Source organism: Balaenoptera ricei, chromosome 19 (assembly GCF_028023285.1).
Source record: "Balaenoptera ricei isolate mBalRic1 chromosome 19, mBalRic1.hap2, whole genome shotgun sequence".
NCBI lineage: Eukaryota > Metazoa > Chordata > Mammalia > Artiodactyla > Balaenopteridae > Balaenoptera > Balaenoptera ricei.
In genome coordinates, this window is record NC_082657.1 from 28,491,715 (window position 1) to 28,514,833 (window position 23,119).

Below are 23,119 nucleotides of genomic sequence, written 5' to 3' on the forward strand. Positions count from 1 at the left end.
AACCAACATAGCTTCTGTTTCTTGCCCATTCTCTTGTTCCTTGTTTGTATGCAGATGTGAGGTCTGGAGTTGCAGCAGCCATCTTGTATTCAAAAGGAGACAACTAGTCTATTAAGGGCATCAGAGAGGAAAGCAAAAGAGAACCTGGGCCCTTGCTGGCAGTTTTTGGCAGCTGAACTAGCAATAAACTGGATTTATTAAGTGAGAAAAATATCTCTCTATGTGTTTAAGCCACTGTAGTCAGGTTTCTATTATTTGAGCGAAGAGCAATCACAACTGCTAGAGTTACAAATGTAATGAAGAGAGAAAGTAAAAATGTATAATACTATACTGGTGGGATGGGGCAGGGGAGGAGAGAGAGTAGTATAAACAAGCTAAATACTCATCTCTCATAACAGGAAGTCTAAAGGGATAAATCAAAAATAGTTATATATACCCAAAAGAACTGACAACATATGTCCATACAAACACTTGTACTTGAATGTTCCTAGCAGCATTATTCATAATAGCCCCAAAGAGGTAACAAACCAAATGTTCATCATCGACTGATTAACTGATAAACAAAGAATGGTATGTCCATACAATGGAATATTATTCAGCCATAAAAAAGAATGAAGTACTTATACATATTACAATACGGATGAACCTTGAAAACATTTTGCTAAGTGAAGGAAGCCAGATAACAAAAGGTCACATATTGTGTGATTCTCTTTATATGAAATGTCCAGATGAGTCAAATCCAGAGAAACATAAGATAGATAAGTAATTGTCAGGAGTTGGGGGGAGGAGCAAAGGGGAATGACTGCTAATGAATATGGGGTTTTTTTTGGGGGGGGGGTGGGGGGATAAAAATGTTCTAGAATCAGATAGTGGTGATGGCCATACAACGTTGCAAATATACAAAAAAAAATCACTGCATTGTACTCTTTAAAACGATGAATTTTGTTCCATGTGAATTATTCGTCAATAAAAAACAAAACAAAAACAAGAACAGAGACAGCTGTGTAAGTGAAGTATTGGAGATATGGAAGGATCCACTGAAAGACAGACTTGAAAGTGATTCCTTCTTAGGAGCAAAACAAAGAAACAATTGCTTTTCATTATTAGCCCTTCTGTATCACTTGATTTTTTTTTAATATGTTCGTGTTACTTTGGTAAGAGAAAAGGAAAAAAAGCGGCATAAGAATATTTCTTTCTTTGTAGCCTTGGCTAAGCTAGCAACTCTAGTAAGGGAGAACTTTTTCTCTCTCTCATTTCCAGGCAGGTTGCCAATTTAAATCGCCTTCCTTTCCTGCTGATCTCTGCCAACGTGGTGTCAGACACTGAGAACTAGCTTCGAAGTAAGAAAGCTTCTAAGAAAAATAAAAAGCACATTCTTAACTAAAGTCACACATTTATAATTATTCAGGCCCATGACTAGCACAATGTTTTTCATAATGGAGAAAAAGTGAGGAGTATCCTAACTCAAAAATAAACTCTACATCCCTTTAAGAGCTTTTCACAAGAATAAAAAAAGTGCATGTTGAACAGCAAAAACCTGTCTCATAAATTCAGATCTCAGTTCCAAACCAGTGGGACTGATGTACGTGGTCATTAAGGACAGAACTTTGCAGATATCAAAGCAGAAATGTAGGCTCCCCCTGGGCAATCTATTTTCCTGAAGAAGGCACTTTCCCTCTGCAAAGGACTATGAAAGGCCTATAATCCAAGGTTTTTAACAGATTGATTTTTAATGAATCCACAGTCCCAACTTCTTACAAGCTGCAACTCCAATTCAGAAGAAAAAAAAAAAAGAACAGACACACTTTCACTAGATGCCCTGTGGTTTCAGCAGCTGGTTGACTGTTTTTTTTGTTTTTTATTTTAAATTTTTTTAGATTAATTTGTTTGTTTATTTATTTATTTTTGGCTGTGTTGGGTCTTCACTGGGCTTTCTCTAGTTGCGGGGAGCGGGGGTTACTCTTTGTTGCAGTGCACGGTCTTCTCATTGCGGTGGCTTCTCTTGTTGCAGAGCATGGGCTCTAGGTGCGGGGGCTTCAGTAGTTGTGGCATGCAGGCTCTAGAGCGCAGGCTCAGTAGTCGTGGCGCAGGGGCTTAGCCGCTCCGCGGCATGTGGGATCCTCCCGGACCAGGGATCAAACCCGTGTCTCCTGCATTGGCGGGCGGATTCTTAACCACTGCGTCACCAGGGAAGTCCCCTAGTTGACTGTTTGATGGCTGAGAGTGACCATGGAGGGGGATGGGAACTGGTGTGTTTCCCCCAACCCCACCCCCGTTTCTGTCTCCCTGTGACTTTTGCCACATCCGTAAGAAGAACCTAAAGCAAATGGATTCAGAAGTGCACTTAGCTTCTCCTGTTTACTTCTGGTGGTTGCCGAACCCAGAAGCACAACTACTTCCCACTTACAGTAAGGAGCAAAACCTCTGGCTCCTAACATGGATGAAGACTCTCTTGAAGTCAGTCTGTGTCTTTTTAATTCTTCAGGCCCAGAAAGATTTTTTTCTCATTCAACCCACTTTTTATACCACAATCTCACATTTTCTCTCTACTTTCTTTAAGCATTCTGAGCCTCATGTGACCTTCCCACCCCCTTCCACCCAAGGGAATTTTTTCGTATGCTCAAGGAGTTACAGGGGATGGACAGAAGAAATTGGATGCTGTCCATCGGCCCCTGATCTTGCTGACCTCACTGCCTGCCTTGGTGTTATTTTCATCATGCCCCACAGCAAGCAGGCCCAAATGGGAGGATTCTGGTCTATTTTAGTTACTAACCCATATAATGTTTCCCAAGGGCATTGCCATTTTGAGTCTAGAAGGCCTATATGAGCCAAAGGAACAATGATGGTAGATCTTCCAATGCTACGGTTGAGAGTCAGGAAGAATTCGGCTCCCACTTCATACACCATCCCTCATAATGAGGAGGAGGGCACCCCCCCCCACCAGAATGAGCAGCAGGACGGCTGCCGACAGCACCAGGCTCACCTCCTGCTAGCTTCATAACAACCGTGAAAAGGAGTGTCTCTTTCCCAATAGTTCCAACAAAAGTCTCAGAACTGAATCCCATTGGCCTGGTTTGAGTCATGTGCTCATCCCTGTACCAATCACTGTGGCCAAGTGAGAGGATTCTGATTGGCCATGCCTAGGTCACATGCCCACCCTGCCTGGAATACATGGACTGATTGAGTGGAAGGGAAACCAGGGTTGTAGTTATCAAAAAAAGGGCGGATGAATGTCAGAGAGACTAGAACAATGGCTTTATATATGTTTACTTAAAGAACAAAAAACCACAAGAAGAAAAGATGAGGACAAATACTGGGAACAGGAAAGTCACTCATAACCCCTAGACAGATACATTTTTGGGAGCAATCTCTACATACCTTTTTGACTTATTTATTGAGCGTTCAGTGTACCCAGTGCTCTAAGCTTAGCAAGGAGGTCGGGACTGTAAGACTGGGTCATAAAGTAAGCACATTGGAAAATCTCTTGATCTAAATGACCAAACTGCCTCAGGAGGATGTCATCTATGTACTCCACTCACAGTGCCTAGAGCCCCACTTCCCTTCCCACCGCCCCAGAGCAGCACAGCTGGAAAACTCTCCTCCCACAGAAGAGATCTCTTCCCAGGAAGGCATTTTGAGGAGGCTCCACCTCCACCCTACATCTCTGAGGCTGACAAGCTGGGAAGGCTAGAAAGTGTCTCTTACACCCTTTCACCTCCTTGTGGGAGGTGCCACACACCCTTCTGGTGTCCTTCCCTCCTGCGCCCCCTCCTGGCAGGGGATGGCTTAAGGCAGGACCTTTCCAGGGCCATTTACATTTATTCACAGGGCCTGGAAAGACTAACTGGTGGAATTCCAGACATCAGACCTGCAGTGGAGGGAATCCTATCATTTGATGTCAGGCAGCCCTGAATTTGATTCCCAGCTTTGTCACTTTTTAAAAGTATGCGGCTTTGGGAGAAATATTTAACCTCACCAAGCCTCCAGTTATTTTGAGGATTAATTTAAAAGAACGACTATATTTCAAATACCCATCAGGAGATTTGGTTGATTTAGGCACCCAGTAAACATAATGTTACTATTATCGTTAATAAATATTATTTATTTACAGTGGAGTACACTGGCACGGGGACCTGCTTCGCTGGTTGACCTTTGCCAAGTCCCTTCCCCTGTCTGGACAACGAGGGTTGGGCTAGATGTTCTGCCTGTTCTGAGAACCTAGGACTTCCAAGGGCAAGGCATGATGGAAGTCCAATGCCAGAGAGCGACATGGTGTGCATACGTGCACCTGTCTGGGTGTGTGTGTGTGTGTGTGTTGGGGGAGCATGAGTATATGTGTGTCCCTTTGCACTGGGTGGAGGTGTTACCCCCAGAAACCCCAAAATCCATGCAGAGAGCTGTGGCAATCACTTCAGTGTCTGGGAAAACCTGGGAGGCAGGCAAGGAGACCAGTCTGCAGGAGACAAAGGTTGGGCTCCCAGCGAGTGCTGGTAGCTCTCTCTCCTTCCCTGGGCTGCTTGGAAGGCACAAGGGGGCTGGGTGGGCCAGGGCGAGTCCTCAGCAACTCTATCTCCGTGGAAAAGGGAATGGCAGGCTCAGGTCTCCTGCGGGGTGCTGGCTGGCGGCCAGGCCTCGTTGTCAATGTTCCGCAGCTAAATTCAGTCCAGCTGTTGCCCAGGAATCTGATATTAACAAACGCGTTCCTGGGACAGCTGGTCCTTCCTACCGCCGGAAGCCTTGGCCCCTGAGCCTGCAGCCCGGGTTTGGAGGTTCTGGAGGGTCCTGGGCCCATGGGATCCCAGGTCGGTGGTTTCTTCCGCCTGCAGGTAGGCAGTGTTCCCTAGCTGTGCTGATTTATGGCCAGGTTATCATGTTCGTCAAGTGTCCGGTCAAGAATTCAAAGGTGCTTGAATCTCACTTCTTCATCTTGGGCGCCAGCTCCAGACCAGCTTGATTTCTTGTGTCATTAAATGTGCTTTCCTTCATGTGAGGCTCTCTGTGCAGCAAGCTTGGGAGGGTCAGGCTGCTTAGAGCCCTGGGGGTGGGTGGTGGGGTGAGTCCGGGAGTCTAGGTTGGCACTCCATTGCCTTTCCAGGTTTTGAGCTCTACTGGACATCCTTCCTCTTCCCCACCCCCTCCCATCCTCCCTCCCTGTTTTTTCTTCCTGCCTTCCTTCCAAGCTACTATGAGCCAGTACCTAAGTAAGTACTCATAGTAGCCCTGCGGGGTAGGCTGTATTATCTGCTCAGAGCAACTGTTAAATAACCTGACGAAGGGCACGGCAGCAGAGGCTGGTGGGGCAACAGTTTAAATCCAGGTCTGGCTGACTCTGGGTGGGTGTTTCTCCCATTCTTCCCTGACGTGCTCCTCAAGCTCTGGGCCTGGCACCAGGGAAAACGCGATGAACTTGGATCCCTGCCCCAGGGAGCCGGCAGTGCAGGGAGCAGTGAACAACCACGAGGTAGAAAAGGGGGGCAAAGCAGGGCGGGAAATCGTGGAGCAGGTGCAAACCCAGAGGCATCCACACAGAGGTGTTGACTGAAGTCGGAGAGTTCTCGCTGAGAGCGGGCAGCCCTCGGAGTTGGTGGCTCTCTGAAGGGGAGAAGGACATGACAACTCAGTGCAATGTGAGATTCTAGGTTGGCTGTTGGATCAGGAAAAAAAAAATGCTTCAAAGGACATGAATTAAGGCAATTGATGAAATTTAAATTCGGACTGTACATTTGATAATAAAGTGTCGATATAACATCCCCTTAATTAATATTTAAATTGTAATTACGTAAGAGATTGTCCTGCTCTTAGGAGATACAGCTGAAGTACTTCAGGGTGATGAGTCACGATGGCTCTAACTTTCTCTCCAATGGTTCAGCAAATAATAATAGTAAGTATACACATGTAGAGATAAAGCAAAGTGGCAAAATGTTAACAATTGGTGAAAACCAATAGATGAAAGATATAAGGGTATTCACTGTACTGTTCTTGCAACTTTTCTGTAGGCTTGAAATTCTTCCAAATGGAAAAGTTAAAGAAAAGAAGTGGGAGCAGGGAGAGGCGGCAGCAAAGGAGAAGAGCAGGGAGAGAGAGGGCAGGCTCCTGGCAGCCGAGAGAGAGGATGTGAGACCAGGAAGGCAGCAGAGGCTGCGGGAAGGTGGGAGGTGGCGAGGACGTGGGGACGGCTGAAGAGCAGTCTGCGGGCTGTGGGAGGAACGCTGCAGTCTTGGAGGTTCAGGAGTGCAGGAGAGCTGGAGGTGCCAGGAGTGGGGAGTACGCTCTCAAGGGTTTCTCCAGAGGTGGGCTGGAGAATGGCTGGGCAGGCTGGGGGAGCACGGCCGCGTTGGGCAAAGGCCTTCGTAGGTCAAGAGAGGCCTGAGCTCTTTGCTCAGAAGAGACGAAAAGGCTGATGGGGAGATAGTTGACGAAGAGCCAAAACAGCCCACGTTTTATTTCCTTCAGAGCTCTTATCAGTGTGGAATGATTTCATCTTAAGGTATTTATTATCTGCCTGTGTAAGCCCCATGAAGTGTAAGCCCCATGAAGTGTAAGCCCCTTGAAGGCAACCCCTTCCTGTTACCTATCCTCTGTCCCTTCTGTTAATCTTCACTGCTTTATCCCTAGCACCTGTCAGGGGCTCAGTACTTTTGAATGGATGAATGACAGGGGGTGTGCTTCTTTTCTGGGGCTGCCGAAACGAAGGACCACAGACTGGGTACCTAAACAACAGAAATGTATTCCAGTTCTGGAGACTGGAAGTCTGAGATCACGGTGTCAGCAGGGTTGGTTCCTTCTAAGGGCTGCGAGGAAACACCTGCTCCAGGCCTCTCTCCTTGGCTCACAGATTGGCGTCCTCTCCTTGCGAATCTTCACATCACCTTCCCTCTATGTGTGTTCGCCTCTATGTCCAAATTTCCCCTTTTTATAACGGCACCAGTCATATCGGATTAGAACCCACCCTAATGATTTCATCTTAAGTAACTGTATCTGGTGATGACCCTATTCCCAGATAAGATCACACTCTGAGGTACTGGCGGTTAGGAAGTCGTCATATCAATTGTGGGGGGATGAAATTCAACCTGGAACGGGGAACAGGAGGGAAAGGAGGGAGGTGGGAGTGCGTTAGGGAGGGAGGACGGGGGAAGGTGGGGCCCTGGGGAAGGCGGGGCTGGAGGTGAAGCTGGGGCACCCAGCTGAGCGTTAAAAAAAGAGAAAAAGGCTTTCTTGTTGTGTGCGGCCACAGAGGGTTGAACTAAAGCCAAGAAAGGATGTTTTGGTTCAGTTAAAGGGAAACCTGTAAATTAAGAGATAGGACCGTCCAAAAACAGAGGCAGGTGCCCTGAGAGTGGGAAGTGAGTGTTCCATCTCTGGGAAGAAGGCAAGATCATCGGTGGCACACCAGGGCCAGTGAGGATGGCATTCCAGCCCGTGGGCACTGGACTTGTTCAGGCCTCAGTATTGTGTGAGCGTTGCTCTGTGCCAGGCTTGGCTGTGCTGAGGAAGCAGCTGTGGACTGAAGCTCCCAGGCTGTCCGGGGTCCGGGGAGGAGTGATCATGGAGGTCCTTTCTGGTCCCTTTCCTGCTCAGGAGTGGCTGGGAACACCGGCCACACCTGGGCAGCCTTGCAGGGAGCAGAGGGACAGGACCACCAACCCAGCAGGGCCCCAGCAAGGCCCCGCCCACACATGCCTTCCCTATGAATGCCACCTGGCTGGGCTGCGTGCGAAGTGCCCCTCAGGCCACACCCCTGACCCTGGGTAGATCAGGACACCTGGGCTCTGTCCAGGTCCATCAGTAATGCTGGGCTGGGCCACTGTGGGCCGGGCACCTCTCCTCTGTGAGCCTCAGTTTCTTCATTTGTATAAATGAGAACAGTGGTTGTAGATTAATGTGGGTGGTCAGCAGTGTGATAGAGGAAGGCTGGAACTGAGTCAGGTCCGCTCTGGGTTTGAATCTCCATTTTCTCACTTCTCAGCCTAATGACTGGACAAGTCACTTAGCCTCAGTAAGCCTGTTTCTCATCTATGAAATGGGCATGATATCAGCCTCCTCCAGGGTTACTAACAATTGTGCTTTTACCTCAATGCCCGGCACTGGGGCAGCTTTTCTAGTGATTCATTTTGTTATTAATAAGAATCCTTTGTAAGCTCTGAAGGGCTGCACACATGCCAGTCATTGTTATTAATAATCAACTTAAGGCCATGAACTTGAGTCATTTAGGAAGGAAGCCTGTGGGTAGACATTGCCCTGGGGGACCCCCAGTCTGGCTGCATCCTTTTTCCTCTTCTCTGCTGGTCTGGGAAATCAGCCAGTACCAGGAGGGTCTGTAGGAACCAGACAAGCTCCTTCCCTTAAGGGAAGGCCCAGTTCTTGCTTTTTCCCCACCTACTAGCTGCTGCCTCTTCTAGAGGAGCCCAATGCCCATCCCATAACCTCAGTTTAATCATGAGAAAAACTAGAGGCAAATCCCAATTGATGGACATTGTATAATATATGTGACCAGTTCTCAGAACTCTCAAGGTCGTTAAAAACAAGGGAAGTCTGAGAAACTGTCATAGCCAAGAGGAGCCTAAGGAAACATGGCAAGTAAATCCTGGATGGGATCCTGGAATGCAAAAGGACATTAGGAGAGACTAAGGAAATCTGAGTACAGTATAGGCTTTAGGTATATGTGTCCGTTCATTAGTTGTAACAAATGTGCCGTACATATTTAAGATGCTAACAGTAACAGGAGAAATTGCTTGTGGGGGTGTGTGGACGGAATATTTGTGTCCTCCTCAAATGGGATGATATTAGAAGGTGGGGCCTTTGGGGGGCATTAGGTCATGAGGCTTAAGCCTTCTTGAATACGATTAGTGCCTTATAAGAAGACACAGCTTGTTTATGGTCCCTGCTCTCCTCCAGGTGTGGATACAAGGGGAAGACAACTAATTGTCTGCAACCAGGAAGGGGGCCCTCGCCGAGACACTGGATCTGCCAGTACCTTGGTCTTGGACTTTACAGCCTCTAGAACTGTGAGAAATGAATGTTTATTGTTCAAGCCACCAGTCTACGGTATTTTTGTTATAGCAGCCCGAACTAAGACAGGGGCTGTACGGGGACTCTCTGAACTACCCTTGTAAACTTTCTGAATATCTAAATCCATTTTTAAATCATTTACTTTTAAAAATGCCAGTTTTAAAAAATTTGTTTTTATTATTATTATTTTTTTTTTTTAAGGAATTCCTTTATTTTTTTAAAATTTTTTAAAAAAATTTTTATTTATTTTTGGCTGTGTTGGGTCTTCGTTTCTGTGCAAGGGCTTTCTCTAGTTGCGGCAAGCGGGGGCCACTCTTCATCGCGGTGCGCGGGCCTCTCACTGTCGCGGCCTCTCTTGTTGCGGGGCACAGGCTCCAGACGCACAGGCTCAGTAGTTGTGGCTCACAGGCCCAGTTGCTCCGCGGCATGTGGGATCTTCCCAGACCAGGGCTCGAACCTGTGTCCCCTGCATTGGCAGGCAGATTCTCAACCACTGCGCCACCAGGGAAGCCCTATTATTATTTTTTAAAATTTATTTTTGGCTGCGTTGGGTCTTTGTTGCTGTGTGAGGGCTTTTGCTAGTTGTGGTGAGCAGAGGCTACTCTTCGTTGCAGTGCGCGGGCTTCTCATTGCAGTGGCTTCTCTTGTTGCGGAGCATGAGCTCTAGGCACGCGGGCTTCAGTAGTTGTGGCACGCGGGCTCAGTAGTCGCGGCACATAGGCCCTAGAGCATGCGGGTTTCAGTAGCTGTGGCGCACGGGCTTAGTTGCTCTGCGGCATGTGGGATCTTCCTGGACCAGGGCTCGAACCTGTGTCCCCTACATTGGCAGGCAGATTCTTAACCACTGTGCCACCAGGGAAGTCCAAAAATGCTGGTTTTTAAAAGAATAAGAAGATTGTCACCAGAATGGTAGTTATCTCAGGGACGGTGGGAGTTGAGATATTTTTATTTTCTTCCTTATTCTTTTGGGTATTTTTTGGTATTTGTTATAATAAAATTTTAAAATTTAAAGAAAGAAAGGGAGGGAGGGAGGGAGGCAGAGAAGGAGAGAAAAAAAGAGAGAGAGAGAGGAAGGGAGGGAAGGAGGGAGGAAGGAAGGAAGGAAGGAAGGAAGGAGGGAAGAAAGAAGGGAAGAAGGAGGGAAGAAAGAAGGGAAGAAGGAAATCTAAAGCAAATGGGGCAAGCAAACACCAGCCAGCTCAGCCATCAGCTGTCTCGGGTGAGGTACAGGGAGGCCTGGGTCCCTTCCTGCCAAATGAGTCCTCAGAGGTGCAGAGTGCCTTAGCTATCCCCCGAGGCCTGGGCTCTTCTCACGCCCCAGTGCAGGTTAGCTCAGGGGCCTGATGAGGCCTTGAGCTCAGGCGTCCAATCGCAACTGCAGCAGCATCTTGGGCATCTCCTTCGCCTTCCCCGGGAAAGCTGCAGCCCCCGTGCACAGGGGCCTGGGACCTGGCCAGCAGAGGCGGATGACTCAGGAGTGCTGAAGGAACAAAATATTCCATTGCCCTGGCCCCCGGGGGCTTTTCAAGTTTCCCTAAAGCCCTCTCCTAGCCAGTGACTCCCTCCCACCCCCCGCTGCCCTAGACAGGCAGCTCAGAGCTGTGTCACCGACTGTTGGAGCGGAAGGGGCGTCTGGCCTCCAAGGTCCAGACAAGCCAGGCTCAAACCCACCCTGCTCTGGGGAGTCCAAAGTTCTTCCTGAGTTTTGGGCAGATTGCCAGAGGCCTCACTTTCTCATGGTTGGTTTTGGCCTTGGCTCTGTCTTCTGTGTCTGCTGTCTCTGTTCTGCACTTTGGGGACCCCAGAGAAGCCCTTCGTCGACCCCGGAGAAGCCCTTTGTCAGTTTCTATTCAAAAAGATAAAAAGCCGTTCTTACCCAGGGTTCAGGAGTGAGAGCTTGTCCAAGGCATGAAGGGAAAGGGTCACACGTGAGCTGCACACCAAGCCCTTAAAGTGATCAAGGGCCTTACTGGTCCTCTCCCTGCTCCTCTCCTGCCCCACCTCCATGTCGGTCTTTTTCCTGCTCCGATGTCTTCCCCCTCACTCTGCTGGCCTGGGGGCCCTCCTGAGTCCTGGTTCTCCTATTACTATCCAATCCTCTGAAAATATACTGCAGACAGCCCGGCTGCTGGTGAGCAGGCCCCCTGCTAGGCGCTTTACAGGTGTTGTCGTCAATATTGTTTTGAGGAGCACTTGCCGCGGCTGGCGTGGTCTGGTCCCTGCCTCGCCTCACACCATGCAGTCCCAGCTCTGCCCATGGCCTCCCTGGCCCTCTTCTATTGTCACTTCGTGCCACTGTCCCTCCTGCCACAAGGTGTTTCCTAAACCCTGCAACCGTCTTCACTTCTCCACCTCCTGGAAAATCCTCTCAACCTTCAGATTGCTGCTTCCGTGTTGAGGAGGTCAAGGCCCTGTATTGTCCACCCTCGTGACAACACATTTGTACTTTTCACTTCTGCATGTGCTTTTCTGATTGGCTCTCGCCTCCACCAGACTGGAAGCTTCGGGAGGGAAGGGGCTGCATGTGGTTCTGTTCTCTGTTTTATCCCCAGTGTAGAGTCCAGGGCCTGGCACATAAATGGCTCTTGTGTCAACTAGGATTGGGTGTAGCAGTGAGTGACAGAAAACCAGGAATAATGGTGACTTAAGGAAATACACATTCATCTTTGTCTCATGTGAACAAAGGCTAGTGGTAAGGAGTCCCATTTCTTACCCCACAATTATGAAATGGGGACCCCCATGACGATCAGGAGCTCACGCATCTTCTACATTGACTTCAGCGCCATGGTCCATGATGGCTGCTCTGGCCATCACTGCCAAATTCTAGCCAGCAAGGAGGAGGGAATACAAATCATGCTTCCTTGTTGTCAGGCTTCTCAAAATTTCATATACCACTTCCATTTATCTTCCCAAGACTCATCACCACACATGCAAGGGAAATGGGGGAAATGTAATCTATTCCAGGTGGCTGTGTTCCCAGCTAACAGTGGTGGTTCTGTTTCCAAGAAGGGAAGATAACGAGCAGTGTCTGCCATAGCCCTCAATAAATATTTACTGAATAGAGGAACGATCTCACTTAATACAACAATCCTCTAAGGTAGGTATTATTATCCCCATTTTATAGATGAGTACACTAAGGCTCAGAGAGGTTACAGCAACCTTCCAAAGATAGTAAGTGGGTGGCCCTGGAGCCCTGGGACATCAGCCCCAGGTTCAGATCACCTGTTACCTTCCTGTGGCACCCTGGATATTATCTTACCCACTCTGGGCCTGTTTTCCCGCCTGTGTAGTAAGCCTGTGGGTCTCTGACCTTCTGCATTGCCACAACAAATCGGAGGTCTCACAAATGGGAAGAGCCAGAACCTTGCTGTTCACAGCATGAGGCTCTATCCGTGGGCTGGTGGAAGTCTAAGATTAGCTACATGAGAGCCTGCCCTCCATTCCTCCCACAGAGGGCTCTTGCCACCCAGGGAAGACCTGCTTCTGACATCAGCCTCCCTCACCAGTCCCCTTATCTTTGCCTTCCCTAAGGCCCTCATGAGCTTTCATCATCCTGTTAGTTTCCTACAGCCCACTATCTAGGATCCCAACATCCCCGCCAATGCAGAGCCACAGACCCTGGGTTTGGAGGGCCCATTTCTGTCCACAGCCTAGAGGCTGCCCATGAGTCAGTATCTGCTGGGAACGCTGACTGGTTTCTGGGTGTCTGGTCCCAACAAACTCTCCTCCCAGCCAGGCCTGCCTGCTGTCTCCCTGCCTGCCTTTGACATGAGCTGCTGACTGGGGCGAAACACTTCCTTTCCCCGCCACCCCAACACATCCACCGAAAAATGCTTTTGCAAAATCCACAAGGTATTTGGCCTCCAGGTGCAAGCTTGTCTGGCTGACAGTCTCCCCAGAACACCAGTGAGTTCATCCCAGAACAGTGCTTTCCCACCTTTGCTGCCACGTATGCGACATGGGCTCCCAAACACATTTAAATCTCTCTGTTCAATGAGGGACTCACCTCACCTCTCATCATCCATACATCCATCCATTCATGAAATATTTGTTGATTACCTACTATGTGCCACATTGTGCTAAAAGTAGGGAATTCAGTTATGAAAAACTAAATCCTCATGGCCTAAAGGGAAAGATGTACAGTATATATAATCATCTCAATGAATGTTTGATTACAGCAGGAACCACACACACTAACGGAAAGAAACACAATGCTATGCACTCATTTCTGTCACAAAGATTTACTGAAGGCCTTCTACAAGTCAGGCTCTGTTCCATGACGGCATATCAGAAAATCCCAAACTAGATTGGGGTCAGGTTGCCTGAGTTATTCTGGAGGCTGAGTCAGAGCTAATTAGGAAAGTTAGGAGGGAGCCTGGGGTGGGTGGGTGGGGAGAGTGCTTTAGACTGAGCATATACAGGTCTTAGAACTTAGGTGCCTCCCAGAGGAAGGTAGTGGGGCCCAAGGATGGAGAGTGGAGTGGAGTTGGGGGTGGTGCTGGTTCTCTGTACCACCTGCTGGTTCAGTTCCACTGGTCAAATGTAACCTCCCCAGCATATGCTCTTCTCTTCTGCACTTGGGGCCCCAGAGAGTCACCTGCATGGGCCTGTCCATGAGTGGGGAGGAGCTGCTGGCGGGCAGGCATTAGACGGCAGAGGAAGGGACTTCCAGTTTCCAGTCTGGCATGTAGGGAGCTTGAAATTTGCCACTATGTCCTAACAAGTTTAAAAACTGAAAAATCAACAACTCTTCTTAAATCCAACAGAGAAGTGAGGTTGCAAAATTGGAGACACAGATAGGTTGGATACAGAGAATCACAACTTACTGGAGCAGAAACCTCTTTGAGAACCAGTGCCAGAGTAGGAAAACCAGAACTGTGAATTGCTGGAGGCTCAATGTGAACAACTCTGAGAGTTAAAAACTCCAGGGGGACCCTGTCACAGCGGTCTCCCATGCTTTTGTGAGTTTTACCTCAAGGAGCTCTACCAGATTCTCAAAGTGAATAGTGAAGAAAAAAATCCCCTTGTGCTTCTGGCAGGGGAAGGGAAAAGGGAAAAGGGATCATTTTGAAATATGCCACAGCCCTCTGTTCTTCTCAACAGGCCAGGAGAATCTATTTTGCCAGATCTTAAACTATTGGGATTTTATCAGAGCTTAACCAACCTGGGGGAAGGGAAATACCTAACTCCAGCCCACTCTAGCCTTCCATGTGGGGGAAGGGAAACACACAACTCCAGTCCCTTCCAGCCATCCTGCCCCACCTAAGGTGGGGAGTGGGGGACAAATGAGAAGCACTGATGAAATTCGCAGTTCAGGGGCACAGGGTCACTGAAAGACTGAGACTGAATCACAGGACTGTAGAATGCTTCCCCTCCTCCTACACCTCACCACTACATTACTAAAGGCCTATTTACCACAGTTCCTTTTACCTAATATATCATGTCTGCCTTTCAACAAAGAAATTACAAGGCACACTAACAGGAAAGAACCACAGTTTGAAGAAACTGAACAAGCATTAGAACCAGAGTCAGATATGGCACGAATGTTAGAATTACCAGACCAGGAATTTTTTTTAAACTATGATTAATATGTAAAAAGTAGACAACATGCAAGAACAGGTTGATAAAGTAAGCAGAAACATGTAGTTTCTAAGAAAAAACCAAAAAGAAATGGTAGAGATTAAAAAAAAAAAGAAAAAAAACCCATAACAGAAATGAGGAATGCCTTTGATGGGCTCATTAGCTGAGGAAACAATCTCTGAGCTTGAAAGTATGACAATGGAAACTTCCAAATTAAAAAGCAAAGAGAAAAAAGACTCAAAAAACCCCCCACAGAACAAAATATCCAAGAATTGTGGAACAACTTAAAAAGTGTAATGGGAATAGCAGGAGAAGAAAGAGAGAAAGGAACAGAAGCAACATTTGAAACAACAGTGACTGAGAACTTTCCAAAATTAATGTTAGACACTGAACCACAGATCCAGGAAGCTCAGAAACAGCAAGCAGGATAAATGCCAAAACAATACAAAAAAACTACACCTAGGCATATCATATTTAATTTTCAGAATATCAAAGATAAAGAAAAAAATCTTGAAAGATACCAGAGGAAAAAATCTTACTTATAGAGGAGCAATGCTAAGAATTACATCTAACTTCTCTCCATGCAAGCAAGAAGAGAGTGGAGTTAAATATTTAAAGTGTTGAGAGAAAAAAAATCACCAACCTAGAATTCTGTGCCCTGCAAAGTTATCCTTCAAAAGTGAAAAAGAGATTAAGACTTTCTCAGACAAATAAAAATTGAGGGAACTTGTTATCAGTAGAACTGTCTTGAAAGAAATGTTAAAAGAAGTTCAGAAAGAAGGAAAATGACATAGGTCAGAAGCTCTGACTCACATAAAGCAAGAGCATTAGAGAATGAATAAGTAAATGTGAAATAAAAACTTTTATTTTTATTATTCCAATTAATCTAAGAGATAACAATTTGCTCAAAATAATAATAGCAACAATGCATTTGAATATATGTATATATATAACAGCAATGATATGAGGAAGGGGAGAGAGAAATTTAGAATATTATAAGGTACTTGCACTACAGTGAAGTGGTATAGTGTTATTTGAAAGTGGACTTGGATTAATTGTAAATATATATTGTAAACTCTAGGGCTACCATTAAAAATAAAAGTGTAATTGATATTCTAAGAAAGGAGAGAAAAAGGAATTATATAAAATGCTCACTTAAAACCACAAAAAGATAGAAAAAGTGTAGAAGACAAAAATAGGAACAAAAAAACAAGGGGAACAAATAGAAATCAGTAACAAATACTATAGATGTTAATCCAATTATATCAATAATCACCTTAAATATCAATGGTTTAAATACATCAATTAAGAGACAGAGATTATCAGAGTGGAGTAAAAAAAAAAAACCAGCAAGACCCAACTATATGTTGTCTACAAGAAACCCGCATTAAATATAAAAATACATGCAAATTATAAGTAAAGGAATGGAGAAAGTTATACCCTTCTAACACTAATCAAAAGAAAGAAAGAGTAACTCTATTAATTTCAGACAGAGCAGACTTCAGAGCAGGGAAAGTTATCATGGATAAACAGGGGCATCACATAATGATAAAGAGGTCAGTTCTCCAAGAAGACACAACAAACTCTTTGTATATGCACCCAACAACAGAGCATTGAAATATGTGAGGCAAAAACTGATAGAATTACAAGGAGCAATGGATTATCCACTCTTATAGTTGGAGACATTACGACCCTCTAATGGAAATGTGCAGATCCAGTAGGAAGAAAATCAGTAAGGACACAGTTGAACTCAACAGCACCATCAGTCAACTGGATATAATTGACATGTATAGACTACTTCATCCAACAACAGCAGATTTTACACTCTTTTCAAGGTCACATGGGACATTCACCAAGATAGACCACATTCTGGGCCATAAAACACAACTTAACAAATTTAAAAGAATATAAATCATACAATGTCTGCTCTCAGACCATAATAGAATTAAACTAGAAATCAATAACAGAAAGATAGTTGGAAACTCCCAAAGTATTTGGAGATTAAACAACACATTTCTAAATAACACATGGGTGAAAAAAGGAATCTCAAGAGAAATTTCAAAATATTTTGGACTAAAAGAAAATGAAAATGAAAACACAACTTATCAAAATTTTGGGGATGCAGCAAAGGTGGTACTTAAAGGAAAATTTATAGCATTGAATCCAGGTATTAGAAAAGACGAAAGATTTAAAATCAATAAGATAAGTTTCCTCCTTAGGAAATTAGAGAAAGAAGAGCAAATTCAATCCAAAATAAGCAGAAGAAAATAAATAATAAAAATTAGAGCAGAAATCAATGAAATTGAAGACAGGAAAGAAATCAATAGAGAAAAGTCAATGAAACCAAAAGCTGTTTCTTTGAAAAGATCAATAAAATCAGTAAGCCTTTAGCCATTGATTTCTTCTAAGAAAAATAGGAGTCACAATTACTAATACCAGAAATGAAAGTGGGAACATCATTACAGATCCCCTGGATATTAAAACAATAACAAAGGAATATTATTATGAACAACTCTATGACCACAAATTTGGTAACCTAGTTGGAATGGACCAATTCTTTTAAAGGGACAATCTGCCAAAACTCACACAAGAAGAAATAGACAATCGAATAGGCCAATATCTATTAAAAGAAATTGAATCAATAATTAACAACCTATCAAAACAGAAAACACCAGGCCCAGATGTGTCACTGGTAAATTCTATCAAGTACTTAATGAAGAAATTATATCAATTCTCTACAATTTCTTCCAGAATATAGAAGCAGAGGGAATACTTTACAAGTCATTCTATGAGGCCAGCACTACCCTGATGTCAAAGTCAGAAAAACCATTACATACACACACACACAAAACCCCACTAAACAGTGTCTCTCATAACATAGATGCAAAAATATTCAACAAAATATAGCAAACCAAATCCAACAATGTATAATAAGAAGTATACACCATGACCAAGTGAGATTTGTTCCACATGTGCAAGAATGGTTCAACATTAGAATATCAATTAATGTAATCCATTACATCAATGGGCTAAAAGAAGAAAAATCAAATGATCATATCAATTGATACAGAAAAGCATTTGAAAACATCCAGCATTCATTCATGATAAAAACCCTCAGCAAACTAGGAGTAAAGGAGAATTTCTTCTACCTGATAAAAATAATCTACAAAAACCTACAGGTAACATAATGCTTAATAATGAAAAACTCAAAGCTTTTTTGCTAAGATCAAGAATAAGGCAAAGATGTCCCTCACACCATTCATTTTCTTTCACTGGAAGGTCTAGCTAATGCAATAAGACAAGAAAAAAAGATATAAAAGGTATACAGATTGGGAAGGAAAATATAAAACTCTTTGCTCACAGATGACGTCAATAACTATATAGAAAAATCTGGAAGAATTGACAAAAAAAAAATTCCTGAAATTAATAAGTGATTATAACAAGCTGCAGGATACAAGGTTGATGCACAAAAGTTAATTGTTTTCCTATACACCAGCAATGAACAAGTGAACTTTAAAAACAAATTGCCATTTATATTAACACCCTCCAAAGTAAAATACTTAGGTATAAATCTGGCAAAATATTATATGTACAAGATCTATATGAGGAACACTACAAAACTCTGAATAATGGAATCAAGGAAGAACTAAGTACATGGAGAGATACTCCATAGTCATGGAAAGAAAGGCTCAATATCGTCAAGATGACAACTTTGGAGAGACAAAAACTGAGAACAGCAACACCACATTGAAGGAGAAGTAGAAAGTGGGATGATTGACACTACCCTACTTACTATTAAGCTACAGTAATCAAGACAGTGTGGTATGGTGAAAGAAAAGACAAATAGTTCAGTGAAACAGAATCAAGATCCCAGAAATGGACCCATATAAATATAGTCAACTGATCTTTGATAAAGGAGCAAAGGTCATACCATGGAGCAAATATAGTCTTTTCAACAAATGGTGCTAAAACAACTGGACATCTCCATGCCAAAAAAAAAAAAGAAAAAATTAGGAATCTAGACACAGACTTTATATCTTGCACAAAAATTAACTCAAAATGGATCAACTCCTAGAAGATAACCTATGAGAAAACCTAGATGACCTTGGGTATGGTGATGAGTTTTTAGATACAACACCAAAGGCACAATCCATGAAAGAAATAATTCATGATCTAGACTTCATTGAAATTAAAAATTCTGCTATGCAAAAGACACTGCCAAGAGAATGAGAAGACTAGCAACAGACTGGGAGAAAATATTTGCAAAAGACATACCTGATTGATAAAGGATGGTTATCCAAAATATAGAAAGAACTCTTAAATTCAACAATAAAAGTGAACAATCCAATCAAAAAATGGGCAAAAGTTCTTAACAGACACCTCATCAAAAAAGATATACAGGGCTTCCCTGGTGGCGCAGTGGTTGAGAATCTGCCTGCCAATGCAGGGGACACGGGTTCGAGCCCTGGTCTGGGAAGATTCCACATGCCGCGGAGCAACTAAGCCCGTGAGCCACAACTACTGAGCCTGCGCGTCTGGAGCCTGTGCTCCGCAACAAGAGAGGCCGCGACAGTGAGAGGCCCGCGCACCGCGATGAAGAGTGGCCCCCGCTCACCTCAACTGGAGAAAGCCCTCGCACAGAAACGAAGACCCGACACAGCCAAAAATAAATAAATAAATTTATAAAAAGAAAAAAAAAAGATATACAGATGGCAAATAAGCATATGAAAAGGTACTGGACATCATAGTCATTAGGGAACAGCAAATTCAAACAATGAGACAAACAATGAGATAACACTACACACCTATTAGAATGGTCAAAATCCAAAACACTGACAACACCAAATGCTTGGAGAAACAAGAATTCGCATTCATTGCTGGTGGGAATGCAAAATGGTACAGTCACTTTGAAAGACAGTTTGTCTTCCTACAAAATGAAACATGCTCTTACCATAAGATACAGGCATCACACTCCTCGGTATTTCACCAAATGAACTGAAAACTTATGTCCACACAAAAACCTGCACGTGGATGTCTATAGCAGCTTTATTCTTAGTTGTCAAAACTTGTAATCAACTAAGATGTCCTTCAGTAGGTGAGCGGATACATAAACTGTGGTGCATCCAGACAGTGGAATATTATTCAGCTCTTAAAGAAATGAGCTACCAAGCAGTGCAAAGACATGGAGGGTACTAAAAGGCCTACTACTATGTCAAAGAAGCCTATCTGAAAATGATTCCAACTATATTGACATTCTGGAAAAATGGAGACAGTAAAAGGATCTGTGGTTGAGGAGAGGGAGGGATGAACAGACAGAGCACAGAGGATTTTTAGGGCAGTGAAACTATTCTGTGTGATACATGTCATTATACATTTATCCAAACCCACAGAATGTCCAACACCAAGAAAGAACCCCAATGTAAACTGTGGACTTTGGGTGATGCGTAGGTTCACTGACTGTAACAGAAGTGCCTCTCTGGTGGGGGTGTGGGTAGTAGGGAGATTGTATGTGTGTAGGAAAAGGGAGTATGCGGGAAATCTCTGTACTTCCTGCTCAATTTTGCTGTGAACCTAAGTTGCTCTAAGAAAGCTTATTAATTAAAAGAAGGAGGAAAAGAAGAAGGAGGGAGCGGGGAGAGGGAGAGGGAGCAGGAGAAGGAGAGAACAGGCAGTATTCCTCCCATCTCAGGGCACTAGCAGCAGCCACCCCGGCTCCCGGGACTATCTGGGGTCCCCTCATTCATCCAACCAACACTGAATGAGACCGAAGTGCCCGCCCGGGGACAGAGATAAGCGTGGATCAGCTCCAGTGCGGTGTGGCGGCTCTCAGTCGTAGCTGTACGCTCTAGTCGCGTGAAGAGCTTTCAAGCTGCCGACGCCCACACTCCCGAACAATTGGGTCAGAATCTCTGGGGGTGGGACCCGAGCATCAGTATTTAAAGTTCCTCAGGTGTAATGATACAAATGGACTTATTTATAGAACAGAGACAGGATCACAGACTTGGAAAACAAACACGGTTACCAAAGGGGAAAGGTGGGGGGAGGGATAAATCAGGAGTTTGGGATTAACATGTACACACGACTGTGTATAAAATAGATAACCAACAAGGACCTACTGTATAGCACAGGGAACTCTACTCAGTATTCTGTAATAACCTATATAGGAAAAGAATCTGAAAAAGAATGGATATATGTATATGTGTAACTGAATCGTTTTGCTGTACACCTGAAACTAAGACAACATTGTAAATCAACTATATTCCAATACAAAATAAAAAATTAAATTTAAAAAAATAGAAAAAGAAGTAACAGGGGCCTGGACAGGAGACCAGTTTCCAGATGTGAGGAATGGAAGTCAGGAACAGAGCTTCATGATGTGCAGGGAATAAAGTGGGTCCCATTTCCCCACTGCCAGCTCTCCCAAGGGCGCAGCATCAGAGGGAAGCAGAGCACACGCTGGAAAAGCCACCGGAAAGCCAGCCGGACCTGGTGGTTGTGGATTGTCTGGCTGACAGCTCTTCCTGGAGGCCTGTCCTGACCTACAGGGGGTGCTGCTTTCTCCAGAGGAGGCACCTGGCCACCACAGTAGCCCAGCTGGGGTGCAGAGGGCTATGACTCAGCTGAGGCTCAGGGGTGGGCGCGAAGTTAGGAAAGGGTGTGCAGTAGAGAGAGTGCATGGCCTTTGGGGTCAGACAGGCCTGAGTTAAACCCCGACTGTGTGTTCCTGGGTGAAACACTTAATCCCCTGAGCCCGGGTTTCCTCCTTGGTGAAACGGGGATTCATAAGACATATGTGGTCATCACTCTGTCGATCGTAAGACACATGGTAGGCACCTGATAAGTGGGGGGCTGTTATCTGGTCCCAGGAGAGAGTCTGAGTGTGCTGGCATTGCCCTGAAAACAAGGAGCACTTACAAGGTCCCCCAGTGGAAAGACCCCAGGGGCCCCAGGCAGCAGCACTGGGTGGGGGGTGACTTTTGGTTGAGGGCGGAGTGGGAGTCACATAGAGGGGCAAGCAGTCCACTAAGGAGGAGGTGATGAGGACGAACGAAAGGTCAGGAGGAGAGAGGAGCCTAGGGCTCTAAATGCAGGATGAGGTACTTAAACACGTAAGCTGGGGTCTACCCTCCACTGCTGTCAACACCGCAGGATGTCCAAGCATCCTCAGAAGGTGGAGGTCAGGCGTGCGACTCACCTGAGGCCCAGGGGAGGAAATGAGTGGCCCGTCAGGTTTCCAAGCAGAACTCCTCAGAGACGCTTTGTGGATGACCAGGGGGCTCGTTGGCAGGGCTGCGCTGGACGGCCGAGGTGGGGAGGGGATGGGCTGTGGGCTTTGAAGGAGGAAGAGGGAGGGGCCCCACACTGGAAGCTGAACTCCCAGAAGATGGCATTTTCCCCACGGTGGAGACACGGCTCCGGGAAGCAGCTGGCCCTCGGGTGGCCGTGGTGTTGGGCCGTCCTGCCTTTGGCGGTCTCAACCACACCTCGCGGCAGACCTGGGTTTAGAGACGTCTGTCTTCAACTGGGCCTCACCATCCTAAACCAGGGGCCCCAGCACGGGACACCCCAGCTGAGCAGTCAGACCTTGCCCCCGTGGATCCAGATGGCAACGTTCTGGAGCATTCGCACAACTCCAGGCAGGGGAGGGAGCCCCAAGACGTGGTGGGTATCGGGTCTCTGCAACCCTGGCAAATGGGGGCTCCAAAAGGATTTCATCTTATTTAGAAAGACCAAGAAATGTCATTGAGAAGTGCCTAGAAATACAGCATTCCTTTTACCTGGGGTGCCTCGGGCGGATTTGTATCTGTCATAGAGATTTTACAAGGTTCGTCAGCAGGTCGAGGGGTTTCTCGGAGCAGCTCTTAGCTCACATTGCCTCGAGTCTCCCTCCGGGACACCTCTCCCTCTTTGCCTGGCACCACCCTGCCAGTCCCACCCGCCTTCTCTGGGGGCCTTTTTCATGCCCCTGAATGGGATAAGTCTTCGCTCCTCTGCCCCCAGGCAGGTGGTTCTCAGACCCAGGGGACACTGATGCTTCTGTCTCCATTCATCCACTCTTACCCCATCCAACCCATCTCCACTCAGCAGAAGATGAAGCATCTAGAACATCTGTTTGGGACTTCCCTGGTGGTGCAGTGGTTAAAACTCCATGCTCCCAATGCAGGGGGCCTGGGTTCGATCCCTGGCCAGGGAACTAGATCCCACATGCGTGCAGCAACTAAGAGTTCGCATGCCACAATTAAGAGGCGACTGCCTGCCGCAACTAAGACCTGGCTCAACCAAATAAATAAATATATAAAAAAAAGAACATCTGTTTGATCAGGTCACTTCCAGCTTCACAGTGCCCTCGGGCTCAAAACCTAAACCCACCCATGGCCTCCCCCGCCACCTTTCCAGCCTCACTTTCTGCTCCTGCATACCCTCATTCTAGGAGCACAGGGCTTCTCTTCGGTGCTCACACACACCGGACTCCTTCCCACCGCAGAGTAGCCCCTGTGATCTGCCCTCTGGCTGGGATGCCCCTGGAACC